This window comes from Hyperolius riggenbachi, chromosome 2 (genome assembly GCF_040937935.1).
Source record: "Hyperolius riggenbachi isolate aHypRig1 chromosome 2, aHypRig1.pri, whole genome shotgun sequence".
NCBI classification, from domain to species: domain Eukaryota; kingdom Metazoa; phylum Chordata; class Amphibia; order Anura; family Hyperoliidae; genus Hyperolius; species Hyperolius riggenbachi.
This window is the reverse complement of record NC_090647.1, coordinates 159,323,445-159,342,269: the sequence shown is the minus strand read 5'-3', so window position 1 is coordinate 159,342,269 and position 18,825 is coordinate 159,323,445. Positions and strand designations below refer to the sequence as shown.

Here is an 18,825-nt window from a genome sequence, read left to right as displayed (position 1 = left end):
GAGGCTTTATCACACTGCAAACCTCAATCTTTCAATCTCACGCTTAAAGGGAACCTAAACTGAGAAGGATATGGATTTTTCCTTTAAAAATAATACCAGTTGCCTGACTCTCCTACTGATCCTGTGTCTCTAATACTTTTAGCCACAGCCTCTGAACAAGCATGCAGATCAGGTGCTCTGACTGGAGTCAGACTGGATTAGCTGCATGCTTGTTTCAGGTCTGTGATTCAGCCACTACTACAGCCAAAGCGATCAGCAGGACTGCAAGGAAACTGGTATTGTTTAAAAGGAAACATCCATATCCCTCTGTTTAGGTTCCCTTTTAAAGTGGATCCAAGATGAACTTTCTCTTTGCATAATTGTGTTAATTTCCTATTGTTTATAAGGCATTCCTCAAGCCAAATACTTTTTTGTTTTTGTTTCAATACTCTCCCTATAAACTAAACAAACCTAGCCCACAGCCTTGGCATTTTCAGACAGTAGCAAGGGCTCATGGGAGCTCAGTCTGGGCAGGAGGGGGAAGTATTACTAGCCAGAGATTTCAGAGGCAGAGAGGAGGAGTGGCGATTAGGTTTTTTTCACAGGCTGAGTGCTGAAGATGCAGATAAGCTTGCCTCTGTGTAATGTTTACAAACATGGCTGCTGTCATTGTATCACATGAACTATGTAAACGTTATATAAGATATATAGACAAGTTACTTGTTATAGTTAGTTTTTCACCTCGGATCTGCTTTAAGTCACTTCTGGTACAAGCTGTAAAAAATAAAGGATACAATGAGCTGATTTTCTCAGCATCGTGTGCTTAGGGGCAACAGAACCTGGTTAGACGTACACAAAGGGTATAGGATAAACCATTTAAAGTGGACCTAAACTCTTGCATAAGACAGAAGGAAAACATAGAGAAATGCACCCTGTATATATGTAGAGAATTTAGCCGGTTCAATTCCCCATCGTTTGCATCAAATCACAAGTTGGAATGTGATCTCTCCACTGTGTCACCTGCCACAGCAGAGATGGCAGATAAGCTCATTTGAAAGCACAGGATGTTAACATTATGTCTGTGTCCATGAATTAGGAAGTAGAAACAGTGCAAATTTATTTTAGGTTTTGTATCCGCTTTAACAAAGAAATGTTTTTTTTGTTATTATACTGTTGTGTATCTTTTAGAGCAGAGAGGACATTCTGAGTTCAGGTCCGCTTTAACTGTATTGCATTATTAACCAGAGCTTCATGTTAAGTTACTTTGAGCACCCTAGGACCAATTTTTCAATTAGATAATTTAGTTCGATTATTCCGTTAGATCGAATATAAAGATTTTTCCAGCATGTCCGATCATTTTCCCCAAAAAAACGGGATAATCGTTCGAATTTCTTGATCAAATTTTTTTTTTTAAACTTTCATTCAATTCGATCATTTAGATCGAATAAGCGGGAAAATCGAACGTTTTTATTGTACCGTGTATGGCCACCATTAGTTATAAGTGCACAAGCACTTTAAATGTAGATGTATTTGACCAAAGTACCTAGCCAATGCTTATTAACATTTATTTCATATGTTGTCTGGTGGGGCTGTGTGAGGATTCATTTATAACACCCACAAGTTTATACACCACGAGGGAAATGTGAGCAGAAGCATGAGTCAAGTACAGATTGATTGCAGCGGTTTCTGTCAGCAATGTAGTATAGAACTACTTCTGAACAATAGAGCTGGCCATTTACTCCCACCATTGGCTGTTGCCTATGGTAGTTAATCTCAATCAATATGGCTTTAATCGATGTTCTTATGCCAATGCACTTGATTCAAGGGAGCCTGTACTGAGAGGAATATAACGCCTACTATTTCAACATTCAGAAATATGTTCGTTTCCTGTATAACTTTTTTAAAGGAAACCTGAGACATTAAAAAAAAAAATTAATTAATTAAAAAAAAAAAAAATATATATATATATTTACATACAGTGGCTTGCAAAATTATTCGGCCCCCTTGAAGTTTTCCACATTTTGTCACATTACTGCCACAAACATGAATCAATTGTATTGGAATTCCACGTGAAAGACCAATACAAAGTGGTGTACACATGAGAAGTGGAATGAAAATTATACATGATTCCAAACATTTTTTACAAATCAATAACTGCAAAGTGGTGTGTGCGTAATTATTCAGCCCCCTTTGATCTGAGTGCAGTCAGTTGCCTATAGACATTGCCTGATGAGTGCTGATGAGTGCTAATGACTAAATAGAGTGCACCTGTGTGTAATCTACAGTCAGTACAAATACAGCTGCTCTGTGACGGCCTCAGAGGTTGTCTAAGAGAATCTTGGGAGCAAGAAAAGCATGTTAACAGAAAAGCATAAGAAGTCCCGTTTGCAGTTTGCCACAAGCCATGTGGGGGACACAGCAAACATGTAGAAAAAGGTGCTCTGGTCAGATGAGACCAAAATTGAACTTTTTGGCCAAAATGCAAAACGCTATGTGTGGCAGAAAACTAACACTGCACATCACTCTGAACACACCATCCCGGCTGTCAAATATGGTGGTAGCAGCATCATGCTCTGGGGTGCTTCTCTTCAGCAGGGACAGGGAAGCTGGTCAGAGTTGATGGGAAGATGGATGGAGCCAAATACAGGGCAGTCTTGGAAGAAACCCTCTTGGAGTCTGCAAAAGACTTGAGACTGGGGCGGAGGTTCACCTTCCAGCAGGACAAAAACTCTAAACATAAAGCCAGGGCAACAATGGAATGGTTTAAAACAAAACATATCCATGTGTTAGAATGGCCCAGTCAAAGTCCAGATCTAAATCCAATCGAGAATCTGTGGCAAGATCTGAAAACTGCTGTTCACAAACGCTGTCCATCTAATCTGACTGAGCTGGAGCTGTTTTGCAAAGAAGAATGGGCAAGAATTTCAGTCTCTAGATGTGCAAAGCTGGTAGAGACATACCCTAAAAGACTGGCAGCTGGAATTGCAGCAAAAGGTGGTTCTACAAAGTATTGACTCAGGGGGCCGAATAATTACGCACACCCCACTTTGCAGTTATTGATTTGTAAAAAAATGTTTGGAATCATGTATGATTTTTGTTCCACTTCTCACGTGTACACTACTTTGTATTGGTCTTTCACGTAGAATTCCAATAAAATTGATTCATGTTTGTGGCAGTAATGTGACAAAATGTGGAACACACACACACACACACACACACACCTACACACACACACACACCTACACACACACACACACACACACACACACACACACACACACACACACACACACACACACACACACACACACACACACACACACACACACACACACACACACACACACACCTACACACACACACACACACCTACACACCTACACACACGCCTACACACGCCTACACACACCTACACACACCTACACACCTACACACCTACACACACACACACCTACACACACACCTACACACACACCTACACACACACCTACACACACACACACACATCTACACACACACACACACACACACACCTACACACCTACACACACACACACACACACCTACACACACACACACCTACACACACACACACCTACACACACACACACACACCTACACACACACACACCTACACACACACACACACACACACACACACACACCTACACACACACACACACCTACACACACACACACCTACACACACACACACCTACACACACACACCTACACACACACACACACACCTTACTCCAGCCCCCTTCAGGCTCACAGGCTCATCGTTCCCTCGTCATCCTCTTAGGCCACCTGGATCCTCTGCTAGACGGCCCAGTAATTTGTCCAGTCAGGGGTGACTGTGCATGTGCATGCTCTACTGCACAGGCGCAGAATGCTCCCGGTGAATGGAGTGCCTGTGGCCAGAATGTGACTGAACTACGGTAACTACTGAGCCGCCTGGCGGAGGATATAGGCGGCTTGGGATGACGGCAAGGGGCCTGAAGAGGCTGGAGGAAGCCATATGTATGTATAATATTTTTTTATTTATTTTTTTAAGGATCTCCGGTACCCTTTAAAGGAATCCTGAATTGAGGGGAACATGGAGGTGGCCCTAGATTAGTTGCTTATACAAAATGCTGCTTGCCTGATTGTTGTACTGATCCTCTCTATTTTATACTTTCCTAAAGGGGTGCTATGATGGAAAACTGTAACATTTTAAATAGACGTAGATATGGATGTACATTTGTACCACAGTAAATGCACTATACATTTTTTTTTTTTTACTTTTTTATGTAGCTGTCACTCATAGTAGCTTTCTTACTGACAGGTTTTGGACTGGCCCATCTCCTAAAAGGGGATTGCCAGAATTTCATTTATTTTCAAAAGCACTTCTTGAATGGTAATGGTGCAGTCCAACTGTCAGAATGGTGGCATGTGAGTAGACAGGCTTGTTGGCTCTTGAAACCATTAAAAAAAACAAAAAAACCTCTGAGAATCCCACGGGAGATGGACTAGTCCAAAAGCTGCCAGACGTGTACTATTTTTATTACCTACTGTAAGTGACAGCTACATAGGAAGTAAAAAAAAATGCTACCTTTAATATTTGACTAGTATATGTATGTGTACATATGTATTTTCAATTTCCTAGTTTTTCACCAAAGTACCCCTTTAATTGGTGACCCAGAACTAGTACTCAGATCAGATGCCCTGACTCAACTGGTTGCTTGTTCATGACTGCTGAGCCAAAAGATAAACATGTTAGCCAGACAATTCATATTTTGTAAGTTAGTAGATTGCCTGCTGCAGTGTAACACTCCACTTTTTTTCAATAATTTGAGTCACTGACTGTGTTTATCATGACTTCACTGCCTTATTCTGTTTTTGTTTTTGTTTTTTAAACTTGCCAAATGTCATCTTGGTCTAGTGTCACATTTGAAAGTGACATTGAGATCTGTTTACATTTTGAGATTCTGTCTTTGTTCTCGTAGAATAAAAATGATTCTCTGCTGTCATTTCTTTCAAGCCTAGACCCTTTGTTTGTGCAGCACCACTGAATGTGTATAAGTTGGCAAGAAGTCTAAAAAGCGTAATGAGAGTAGCATTGCAAAATGAGGTCTAGAGAAGACAAACAGTTTAGCCGTTGGACAGAAAATAACTGTAATTATGTGCATTAGTTCATATCAAAGGATTTAGGCAATAGTAGGAAAGCCGTTATTTGCAATTGTAAATGGTGACTTGCCATACTTATTAGACAGGTGTCATTTTTGAATAAATTCATTGCCCTGATCTCAGCTCCTGCCAGCAGACTTCCTGGTTGTGTGTGGAAAACCATCTCCACAATGGCTAGGCTGGCCCATGATTATATGGGGATCGGGATACAAATACTGAAGTCTTTGTTTCAGAATTTTCATATGCCAGTTGGCATCTCTAACCACAGACTTCAGAATAGTGTTAATGGCAGGTGGGTACATTTTGATTGTCCTTCTACTTCTGAAGCACTTTAAACTTTATAAAAAAAAATTTAATTTTATGAATTCTGGAAATTTATATTTTGTATATTATTTGTGCTTAAACACTGTTTTATTGTATCTAGGGTACAACCGACCCATTGTTTGCAAATTGTACTCTTGATATGAAATCTCCAAACTGCCAGTTTAACTGCCATTAGTTGTCGCAGTGCATTATAGCTGGCAGCAACTGATTCAGTGTAACCCAGCCCTTATTTGCATCTCATTGACCGCGTGTAGCTCAGGTTGTTTGTCGCTGTAACATCCTTAGCAACACCTATTTTTAATGAACTGACAAAGGTTGCTGCTGTCCAGTTGTAAATAATTATTGTTGCTAAGGTTGATGAAAAGAGAAGCCAGGGTACCACCGGGTAACTCCAAATGAACAGATGATTGCAGCTCATTGGCTGCAAAGGTCTATATAGGGCCATTCAATTTTTAAATAATTTTAAAAACGGTTGTTATGGTTGATTATGGTTATCTCTTTGCTATTCCCGAGGTTCTTACATATTTTTGGCACAGTTCAATTGATAAAAAAATGAACCATGAAAGGTGTGGTTCATGAAGTAGAAAACATTTCTTTATTTTTCTGTCAATCCTAAACACTTACATGGATATGACTCTCGAGGACTGGAGTTGCACACACTTGGTACCTGTGATTTGGGTGCCACTATTAAGTCGTAATATGAATAACGGCTATAACAGTGCTCACCCAGTAATTCCGGTGCTCAAATATATAAACAAAAATTGTGTAACTCAGGCCCTATCAATAGGTGGAGCCTGAATTACGTGGGGGAGAAAAGAGGTTATCAGTAGAGGAATAGTTTTGAAAATAGGCAGGAGAATAGCTAAAGCAGGGTGAGCCATCTTTCGGCTTCAACCAGCGCTCAAATTTCCATGAGCCAGTTTTACATGAATGCACTAACATCTCTACTCTCGATAAGTCGCATTAAAAGTGGTTTGACATCAGCTCATCCAGGTTGTTATTCGTAGAAAAACATCTGTGCCTGGATTAGGGCTTTAAAAATTGTTCTTGCAACTATCAAAATTATTTACCGATTGAAAGTGCTGAGAAAATAATGGGTTGTGCTTTACTTGTTAGGAATTTCCATTAGCTGTCATCCTCCTCCCACAGTGACTTGTTTTCACAAACATATTCCCTTATGCAGCAAGTTGTGTTCTCTTCTAAGATCTTTTAGAGAAGCGAAGCTGAGGAGGGAAAAAAAAGACAGCTGAATAGAGGAGATGCTAGCTGTAAAGAACACAATGTACAATTTGAGTGTGCAAGATTTAATGAAATCTTATTTTCTTTTTAAGAGGTTTGGAAGTGCGCCATGAATACACAAAACCTTTACAGTAAGCTAATATTTAATCAATTTATCCTCATGAGGTCATTCCATTAGAATACATTTGCACAAATCTAATTAAGAGCAGTGATGAAAGAGAATCTTTAACTTTTGCTGAGCTGAAAAAAATAATATGCATTTATATGGTTTAGCTATATCCCCGTATCTGCAAAGACAAATAAGTCTGGTGCCACTTTAAAGAGGAACTGTAACCAAGTATTGAACTTCATCCCAATCAGTAGCTGATCCAGAAAAAAATCTTTACCTTTTCTCGAATCGATCATCGGGGGGGGGGGGGGAGTCTGTATGGCTGATATTGTGGTGAAACCCCTCCCACGGTGTGATTTCAGGACCTGGGTTCTGACAGCTTTCTGTCTGTGAACCTTGTTGCATTATGGGAAATAAAAGCTTCAAACTGCCAAGCAAGCAATATCTCCCTCTGTGCATATGTATATCTTTAAAAAAAATGTTTAGCCTATCACATTGTTAGGGGGTGTGGTTATAGATATTGGCAGTTGGTGCTGTGCATTTTTTATTTCACAACTGCCAGTGGTAAGGATAATTATGTGCAGACTCATTGTGGATCAAGCTATATGAACAAATTACATTGTGAATATCATTACATTTTTTTTTCCCCTTTTTGCTAAAGTTCCTCTTTAATACAGTAAATTAAGAAACCTGGTAATTCTACAGGGGTAACTCAAAAGTAAAGGCACTTACGAAACATCCACAGTGGATACAAGTTGGCACAATACGGCATGTTCACAGTAGATTGGAAAGTGGTTTGAACGTGCCCCATGCAGTGATCTGCTATTTATCTAGTAGTTAAGGTCAAACAAACGTGGCTGCTCCACTGTGGGACCAAATCATTGCTGGACAATAGTGGTAGTCATATCTAGGAGAACTCATGAGAAGCATATGATCAGTTTGGTCATGTGATAGATATTTATGTCTCTGATTTGCTAACCATGATCATATGCTAAGGCAGGCTGTGATCACAGCAAATCAGAGCTTTTCAAATCTATCAGCCGATCAAACAAATCGCATGCTCCTCCATGAGTTCTCCTAGACATGACTAGCACTACTTGACAACATGCCATAGTTAGATTTCTTTGAGTAAAAGGGGTGACACCTGCTGAAATTTACTGTAGGGTATTTTCAAAGTATGAAAGTGTAAACATCATAATTTGCTGAAAACTTTATAAATGGTTAGTTGAAACTGAGAAGAACAAGAGGAACTGATCAAGCTCCATCTAGTCACCTATCAACTGTGTGCACACAAGCCCATATCAACAGGGCAAATACATTTATCAGACATGCTCCACAGATTATATTGGCCTTGTTGCGGCATATTTGAATATCAGCTGTGGATCTGTAAATTTCTGATGACATGATTACAGTAAAGTTTGCACCATATGGGTGGTCCCCAATTATCTTTCTTCTTTGCAAAAGTAACCCTAGATGCAGTACGTGACCCAGTTTCTGAAACCTTTTGAAAAAGATCTGAGTGTTCAGAGAAGGGCTATCACTAGAATGAAACATGGGTCCTTCACTGTGAAACCAGAATACCCAAGCATCTTAGGGTGACCAAAAACCACTAGGAACGTATAGGGGACTAAAAGAGAGAAAGCAATACTTAGTGTGAATTGCCTTCCTAATACAGAAGGTATTTGTGATCACTCAGCTTTAAGTGAACATCTGTGGTTACCCACAATGCACCGTGCCTGAATATGCACATTAATTTTTTATGCCCCTGAAGCCATGCTTACATCCAGAATTGCTGGTGTATAGTAAGCCTATAGCTTATAAAGTTTACAGAGCCACATCAACCCCACATGCAGATACTGTGAACCAATAAGCAAAAAAATGACAAAGCATGTAGTAGAGCCCTTTCTCTCCCCCCCCCCCCCCCCCCCAAAAAAAAAAAGGACCTTCTTTGGGGACCTAACATTTATTATTCAGGTTCATTTCACAGAACACAGGCAAACAGTGGACAGTGCAATGTACTCTGCTATGCTGATGGACAAACCCTTTTAAATCATAATAGAAGTAATCTGCCACTAAAGAACTAGTAGCAAGGCACTGCTTAAAGCTGGCCACTAACGGTCCAATTTCTAGCGAAAAATCGTTCGAGCGATCAGAAATTGTGATCGGATTGGTTGTAAATAATCTCCATTAATGGACACAATCGATTATGAACGAGTGAAAAAAATGTCGCCCGAATGAATTTTCGTCAAACGAAAATTTGGATTTTCTTGGTGGTCGTGATAGATAGGAAGCAATGATTGGTTCGTTGATGGTGTAGTGAACGATTTTTCTTCCGATCAGAATTTCTGATCGCTCGAACGATTTTTCGCTAGAAAATTGGACCGTTAGTGGCCACCTTTAGTGTAACTCTGACATTTATTGTAGATTCAACAAATAGTGCCACATACAGTTTTTATCCCCTGTAGGTCACACTTCTAGGGAAACTGGTGCATGTGTGTGATGCATACAAAACAGCTGTCTGGCCCCTCTACTCCACAGTACCGACCAGTGAGTCTCTTTTCTTGTATGTGATACAATTTGTTGAAGCTCTGATTTGCCGTACAGCCCATGTCTGGTGTTATGCAATTGTCATATGTTCTGCCCACTTAAAAAGTCACCACACGGTCACAGATTCATTTCTGATAATGAAGTTAAGGAAGAAATGCAGATATAGATTCAGAAATAACCTAAAATCTTCTTCTCCCAAGGACAAAATGCTGGTGGAATGATTCAAGAAGTACATTGGCCTAAAGGGCGACTGTGGAGAAGGGATGTAAGAGTTCTGTTCACATGCTTGGAGTTAGATTCCCCCTTTACAATATGCAGCGTTTTGTTTCTGTGAATCCTAGTATTGATTAGCTGAAGGTAGCTTTGCCTGCCTGTGAGGCATATTTTAGAAGTGTTTAGCTGACATTTCTTTCCTTTCTTTAGATCAATAGAAATATGATTAGTCTTAACTCATTTGTTCAAATGTTTTACTTTGATTAATACAGCTGTCTCTTTAAACAGTTTGACTTCTGTAGAATTAGTTCTGAATGATATTCCGGCTGGGAAATTGGCGGAAGATTAACTTTACTAAATCTGACAGTTGCCTAATAACTTTTAGCTGTGTGACTTGGCAGTAGTGATTATGCAGGACTCTGTTTGCTTCAAGCTTGCATGGGCAATTAGCAGTGAAGCTTGCGGTGTGGCTGGCTGCATTAGAGTGATGTATCATTGCCACATTCTTAGATTGTAATCAGCTCCAGCTCATTGTAAATGGAGCATCCTGGTGCTTAGAAACATGCCCACCAGTAAATGGGGTCTTTGCGTGTGGCTTAGCGACAATTAGGTCTTCTGCCTAACGACATGCGTATAGCAAATTCAAAACATCAGTTCTGTCTGGTATTTTCCATCCTCATGTTGGTTAACAGAGAGGCAATTATTTATCTGCACAATCCTATCTTAGTTACAATTTTCCTTCTTGTAGGCATGTTTATGCTGTTCATTTTTAATAATTTCTCAACTGATGTTCTTTTTGCTTCTGGCTGTTAGGCAGCTATTGGCAATTTGTACAATTAGAAGCTTTATTTGTTTTATCCTGGCCATCTGCTCTTTAATATAATATCAGTGCCGCTGAGTAATGCAAAAATGCCGTTGGTTAGTTTTCTATCTGCAGTAAATATTATATAACATTCTAGCGGTTCCTTGACTCATAATATCATATAAACAATGTGGCATGCTGGCCAACTCAACAAAATGTTCATTTTCAGTTTGTATAGTGTGGAATGGAGACCAATTCCCCAGCAGATACTTTTTACAGGTCTTGAAAGCTGTTCAGTAGCAGATACTGCTGTGAGGGAAACTTGCTCCCTGCTGCAAGTCTGAGAGGAGCCAAATTATTAGCTGATCAGTCACTGGAAACAGTAACAGCAGGTTCAGCCAAAAGACTTTAGTTTAGACAGGCGTGCGCTGCTCCCTGTGCATGTGTGAAATCTGCATATATTATTGTAGGGCAGTTTACATTAGAGATATTGGGGAATGTTTGCCTGGCTGTGCAGTTTAAAATGTCAACTGCAGTGTTTTTTTTTTTTAGTTTTTTAAGTTACCGAAACAGTCTATGGAAACACTGGTCCAATCAAAAATTCTATGGACAATCAGAATTCTCTCTCTGACATTTCCGTGGCATTTAACAAGTAGCAGCTAAGGACAGGAAAAATGTGATAAAAACACACGCATAAAAATGTAGACTGTAATTTTGATTCATATAAAACAGGAGGTATTAGCAATAAATCAGTTTTAAATGAGCAACTGTGGTTTCCCATGATGCATCACTCCCAGATATGCAAATCAATCTCTTTATGCTCCTGAGCCTATAGTTCAGCGCTGGACCTGGTCCACGTGCACCGTTACTGCCGGATTCCTCTCCTTCCCCCGACCAAACCCCCCCCCCCCCCGGCAGAGTTGCAAGTGCACGGCAGGGGATTTGAAACTTACCTCGATACGCGATTCCCGCTTTGTGTCTCCATGGCAACAGGACGTCACATAACGTGATGTCAGGACGTGCCAGCGTATTACGGTCATTATTAGGACAAAAGGAGGCTCAAAGGGGGACAGGGGTGCAGAGTTCCATCTGTTCCGGCTTAAGAGCAGATTCAAGTTAAGAACGAACCTACAGTCCCTATCTCATTCATTAACCGGGGACTACCTGTACAAAGTTTACAGAGCCTCAGCAATCCAACATACATACAGCCTGTTTTGGACTTTCTGGTCCTTATTAGTGCATGGCATGGATTGGTATGGCTTGAACCAGTACTAAAGGTGGCCACGAACGGTCCAATTTCTAGCGAAAAATCGTTTGAGCGATCAGAAATTCTGATCGGGGATGGTTGTAAATAATCTCCATTGGTGGACACAACCGATTATAAACGAGTGAAAAAAATGTTGCCCGAATGAATTTTCGTCGAACCAAAATTTGGATTTTCTTGTTGGTTGTGATAGATAGGAAGCAAAGATTGGTTCGTTGATGGTGTAGTGAACGATGTATTACAATATTTCACTTCCGATCAGAATTTCTGATCGCTTGAACGATTTTTCGCTAGAAATGGGACCGTTAGTGGCCACCTTTAGGAATACCCAGATAGCTCATGCTGACCAAGGACCACTAGATAAATGTAAGGGGTTAAAAGAGGCAAAAAAGCCCTCTTACTAAAAAGCAACAATGAATATTATTTTGCCTTCAACATTGCTTTTAAGTAAGAGGACTTTCTGGTCTTTTATCCCTTATGCTTTCTTAGTGGGTCTTAGCCATCATGTGCTAAATAGTTCAAGAAACCCCTGGTTGCATTTGTATGGCATTTGAAATGAAGATCCCTCTGAACCTACTGAAAGTGCAGAATGCAGGAATTCATTAGTCAGTATGAGAATGACATTGTGAACAAGTTGCTTTATTACATACTGTATTTTTTGGACTATAAGACTCGCTTTTTCTGAAAAGTGGGGTAAAATAGTCACTGCATCTTATAGTCTAAATGCAGGGAGTTCCTGACTTGTGAACGGCTGCCATTATAAACCTCAAACCCGCCGCAATGTCTGGGACTCCCTGTACTGTGCCCATGCAGACACAAAGGGGCATAGAGGAGGACACATGGGGACACAAGAGGTACAAGGGAGCATAATGAACAAGATGACCATTCACCATGGACGCGCCAGGTTTATCTGGGCACTGGCTGCTGCTACTTTTACAGTATGTTTTTCATTTTTTCTTTATTTTGGTAAAGGAATTGGCAGGGAAGTTTTGTTAATGTAAATTTAAAAAGAAATACTAATATTTGCAAATAATTTAGACCCTAGTATAACAACGAATAGTAAATGTAAGCCTGAAAAATACTGGTTTCCAAAAAAATGTTGAAAATGAAAGTAATGACAAGTTTAAAAAAAAAATGTGACAGGGATGTGTACCACTGTTCTTTATAGTTTCTTCCAACCACACTCTGTAAACATTTGGGAACTGAAGAAACAAGTTGTAGTCTTGAAACTGAAATGTTGTCCCTTCTTTGCTCTGTTTCAGTTGTTCAACAATTTGGAGTCTTTATGTCAAATTTTTCATTTTGTAATAAATAAGATTTTTTTTTCAGTGGGTGACTGTTCTGGACTGCAGATAGTCCAGTTTGGCACCTGGGCTCTTTAAAACCATATAAAAGCATATGATTTCAAAGCATTTTTAAGGGTCCTTTCATACTTTGCCTTTTGTGTTGCAACTGACAAAATCATCACATTACGACACAAACACAGTGATATCCCTATGAGGCTATCATATTTTTCTAGGGCTGTAGAGTCGGAGTCGAGGAGTCAGAGTAATTTTGGGTACTTGGAGTCAGAGGTTTTATAAACTGAGGAGTCTGATGATTTCTGTACCATATCCACAGCCCTGGTATGTGTTAAACTAAGGAGTCGGAGTCAAAGCCATTTTGGGGACCTGGAGTCGGTTGTTTCAGAAACTGAGTCGGATAATTTTTTACCGACTCCACAGCCCTGCATTTATCTCACTGCAATGTCATGGGCTCTGTCGGGATAAGGCAGTGGATAAACTTGCATTGAAAAGGGTACTGTGCACCTTTACATTGGCAGTGAGACATCCTTTCATAGTACTGTATGCCTCATTGTATGGTTGCATAGCAGCAATAATGTGCAATCACACCATTGTGGTGTGATTGAATAATAATGGAATAATGTTGATAGTGAGCAAGGAGCTTAAGCTGTGGGGGCTCTTAAAAGTTTCCTGTGTATTACCCGTGGTCCTACCCTAGAGTCCGTAATAGCAGGACATATGTTGCAGGCAAGGAAATGGCTGAGGCTGCCAGATCATCCCTAGAAAGTAGCCAGCCCTGCCACAGCCAGGAAAACTTTGGAAAATCCACCGGAATTGCCTTTCATTGGCTCAGTTCTAAACTGCATACAATTTCCATTACATTTCATTGTCCATCTGTAGTAAGATGCACAACATCTTACCACAGGATCGTCTGAGATTGCAGCTTGGTGTGGAAGCATCATATGTCCTCCAAGATTTTTCATTGTTGAGCTTGTTGGACAGGTGTACACATGTCTACCTGACTGACAGAATTATTGGGATCGAGAGTGGTCAAGGTATGCCAGAAATGAGACATTCTCCCACCGCATTGTTTCAGGAGGATGGTAGGATAGAGTAGCGTCTGAAGCTGACAGGGGGTACAGATGAGATGGCCATACCTTGTGTTTCCTTTTTTGATGAAGCATACATATTTCAAGTTTGATTCACAGATTGTGCATTGATTGCTGATTGAAAACCCAAACCCATGGCAGGTACACTGGGTTTTCAGTGGGTCATCCTCCCTATTGACATGGGTATAGCTTTATTAATTCTCAACACGTAGATAACCAAAGTTAGTTTTGTTATCATTTGTGATAAACAAAAGCGCAAGGACATTGGCTCTATAATGTAAATCGTATATTTCCACTAGTGTGAGCTGATTTCAAGCTGATTGTTTGTCCTACTGCTTTTTTTGAGAATTTGTGCTTGTGTAGAAAGTGTAGGATCATAGGAAAATCACAAAAGAAATACACTGCATTACGCAATTTTTCCTAGTAAATCCAGTGAAAATAGCAGAACGCAGTCGCAGACATAAGAAGATAAAGCATTCAGTACGTCAAAAAAAAAAAAACAGTTGCATGCTGGGAAATTTTTAAAATCATGTTGAAATTGTACTTCATATTCAGTTTGCATTTATGTTATTGTGTGTGGTAGATTTATCATGAATAGGTTTTTGTGTACAGAGCTGTAAAGTCAGGGCCTGTTTCCACTTGTGCCGCACACATCAGTGAGATGCGCGGCGGCACTTCCGGGTGTGCGGGATCGCTGGCGAATCCCAGAAGCCATGCCATGCACGGCAATGGGATTCGCAGCCTCCCGCGCAAAAACTGTGGGCAGTTTCGGCCGAAACGCTAGCGCAAGCGATTTGGCCAGCGGCACCATAGTTTCCTATGCCAGAGTTTCCCCGTGTGATTTGTGTGCGGGGAAACTCTGTTGATTCGGAGCGGAAACCGCTCCAGTGGAAACGGGCCCTTAATGTTTAGGACTTAAGCAAAAATTTTATAATTACTCATTCCACTCTGAAGTGGACAAAAAAGTCTTGTGTTCACTGAAACTTTTAATTGATTCAGTGGTCTAGCAGCTTGCACTTTGCCAATGTTCAATCTATTTTTTTTTTTCCTCAGTAAATTGTCAGTGCTGTCAGCCTTCTGTTTATGCACGCTTAATGTTAAGTATACTCTTCTGTGTTGAAGCTGAGTTGAAGCGAATTGTTAGACTACACATGAAAGATGTTTTTGTGTTTAGCATAATAGACAGTGTCCTTAACCTACATTGAGCCATGTCTCTTGGGTCTCTTTCCGGCAATTCATGAAAACTTTGTGAATGAAGAACTTTGTGAATTGGGTCCAGTGCTCTTCAATTTATTTATTAATGACCTAGTGGATGCAGTAGTGAGCAATGTTGCTTTTTTTGCAGATGATACAAAATTGTGCAGAATCATGAACTCTCAGGAAGATAGTGTGATATTGCAACAGGATCTGGATAGGATGGCTATATAGGCACATAAATGGCAGATGAAATTCAATGTTGAAAAATGTAAAGTCATGCATTTTGGTCGTACCAATGGTCTAGCACCATACAAAATAAATGGGAGACCGTTGGGGACATCAAACTTGGAGAAGGACTTAGGAGTACTCATCGACAACAAGTTAAATAATCGTACGCAATGCCAAGCCGCTGCAGCTAAAGCTAACAAAATTTTGGGATGCATTAAAAGGGAAATAAAAACTTGAGATGCGAGCATAATATTGCCCCTGTTTAACTCTCTAGTAAGGCCACATCTGGAATATGGAATTGAGTTCTGGGCACCACATTACAAAAATGATATTGCAGTTTTAGAGCAGGTGCAGAGACGAGCAACAAAATTGATACGTGGGATGGAAGGTCTCACTTACCAAGAAAGATTAGATAAACTGGGTTTATTTAGTCTAGAGAAAAGACGCCTTAGAGGAGATCTAATTAACATGTATAAATACATCAGAGGGCAATATAATAGCTTGGCGGATGAGCTTTTTGTCCCTAGGCCTTCTCAAAGGACTAGAGGACATGATCTGCGCATGGAGGAAAAACGTTTTAGCCACTTATTTAGGAAAGGGTTCTTTACAGTAAGAGTGATTAAGATGTGGAATGCATTGCCACAGGAAGTCGTTATGGCAAACTCTATACCTGCATTTAAAGGGGGCTTAGATGCTTTCCTTGGGTTGAATGACATCCATGGCTACAATTACTAGGTAAGGCCTAATGATGTTGATCCAGGGATTTTATCTGATTGCCATCTGGAGTCGGGAAGGAATTTTTCCCTTTTGGGGCCAATTGGACCATGCCTTGTAAGGGTTTTTTCGCCTTCCTCTGGATCAACAGGGATATGCGAGGGAGCAGGCTGGAGTTGTACTTTGTACTGGTTGAACTCAATGGACGTATGTCTTTTTTTCAACCAAAATAACTATGTAACTATGAAGCATTTTATCGCATTTACATATGATTTCACAGTGTTCATTTGTTTTAAAAATAAAACTGTCACAAAACATGAGCACGCTAGCAATACTTCACTTTGCAGACAACTTGTGTTAGAGATGAAATAATCTTGTCAATTTGGCAAAATCTACCTGAAACTAGCACAGGAGGAAGAAACATTCACTAACTCGCCTATACAGATTAATTTGGGGTTCTGCTTTGATAGCAATACTCCTGGTGTGTCTGTGCAACATCTGTAGCAGAACTGGCAAGCACTAATGAGCATTGTCCTCTACAGACCACTGTAATTCCTGCAGGAACTTCCTATGATGTTCCTGCAGCAGGGCACTACTCGTCCTCCCGACCCAGTACATATGTGCTGCTTTCACCTGTACAGTATTCTTACCTAAATGGCTGGCTGAAACATTCACTGACAATAAAGTTTTGAAGTGTGTACAAACTGTTTGACAAATGACTCTAACTGCTTGCAGTGTAAGTATACATCAGGGAAACACCATGGTTGGTTACAGTGGCACCCCAAATAAGAGTGTAAATATTATACCAAAAAATTGTTAAAATGATTGCATTTTAGAAATTTAAGATGCATGTGAAGAAACTCTAGCTTACTATATTTCTATGTTGATTTTGAAATGGGCTTTATTTTACGAAACTGGTGAAATCTGACTCATCTGATTGTGGTCCCTGCCTTTTTGGGGGGTAAAAAAAAACTATAGGCTTATATGTGCACCTTGGGTGTATCCGAGGCAGTATAGAAAAAAAAGAAAAAAGAAAAGACAGATACCGGTACTTACATAAGAAGTGGGAAGCCTCTGGATCCTGCCGAGGCTTCCCACGTCATTCTGGCCTCCTCTGTTGCCATGCACTGACTCCAGAGCATACCTGACAAGAGCTTGTCAGATATGTTCGCGTGTCCACGCTCCCTGTGGTGTACGAGCCCTCCAGGGTCGCCTCTGCGAGTACAGACGTGCCTGCCCATAAAGCGAAGCTGCTAGTATACAGGCACAGTACAGCTGCACTCATGCATGAAGAGGAGCGCAGGGTTTGAACCCTAAGAGGGTCCCAGGAAAGCAGCACTGGTGTGGAGGAGGTCATGGGAAGCCTCTGGAGGATCCCTCTTCTTAAGTATGTTTTTTTTTTTGTTTTTTTTATGTCGCCTGGTTTTCTCTTTAATGCACACTGCACAAGTTGGCTTAATATTTCTAACTTCAAGCAAAGCACAACCTATTTGCTTGCACACAAAATCCCACCCCCAAATCGGCAATCTAATGGTAAAGTGCCAGAGTCTCAGTGGTCAATTAAAACAGACCTGTTTCATAAATGTCCCCTATTTTTCATACATTTAAAAAACACAATGGGTGATGAGGACTAGCCTGCTGTCTGCTTCTTAATTGTAGTCAATAGCTTTTCTTATCAGTGTTTTCAGCCTCATGTGGAAAAGTGAGCATTGGAATCAGAAAGTCTGCACCCTGCGTTCATTATTTACCCTTTTCATTGTGAATTAGAATGACTGTTAATTCGGCTTCCATCTGTTGCAGATTGCTGTGCGCAGACAGCAAACGTCAATTTTACCTGCACTAATGTCAGTAGAGCAACGCCCATTAACCAGTTACTATCATGCACATGACTGGGTTCAGAATCATCTTTATTCGATTTGAAGGGGCAGTAACTCTATATACAATTTGTTGGTAACAGCGATAATCCTAAGGTTTCGGTAGACGAGGCACAGGGAGGGCATGAAGAGCGTTCAAGAGGCTGACAGCCGAGAGGTAAAACACTGGGTTAACATTCACATTGTTATGGTAGTACACCGCATAATGCACATTACCACAGCAAAATGTGTGACACTAATAGGTTGAGTACTTGTACTGGTAAAATTTATGTGCGCTTCCTGCACATGGCAGTCTTACCGATGCGTGGTAAATCGGGGCCCATGTAAGGCTGGACAAAAGGTGGCATCATTTGCAACGGTGCGATTACTGTACTTATTTATAGTGATGAGAAAATGTGAAATAGACTTCCATCCAAACAAGCAATTACTTTAGATCATTTCAGACAAAAAAAAATTGTTTCTCTTTTTGCCCAGTTTGGCTGTACAGAAGCGCAGGCTGTGTATGGTTGATAGGTGTATTTGGATAGAATGAGATTCCTTCAGTTATGGCTTCTCATTTCTGTGAATAATCAACATATAAGGAACTCGTCTGTATGCCACACCCAGGGATAAAACTTGCACTTACTCACTATAAAATGGCAATACCATAGTAGATGTTAAGATCAGACACTGCATAATTATTAGCCTATTTGTAAAAATGTTGCATATACTCTACTGATAGATACCTTTTTGCATTCAGCATGTTAAGGTTGCATTTGAGAAGTTTTTTTCTGC

General features: G+C 40.4%; 1 protein-coding gene across 1 annotated transcript in view; it reads left to right on the top strand.

Annotated features, from left to right (window-relative positions):
• The window catches only part of GTF2F2 (general transcription factor IIF subunit 2), a 268,355-nt gene that overhangs the window by 211,440 nt on the left and 38,090 nt on the right, over window positions 1–18,825 (top strand). The window lies entirely within an intron of this gene.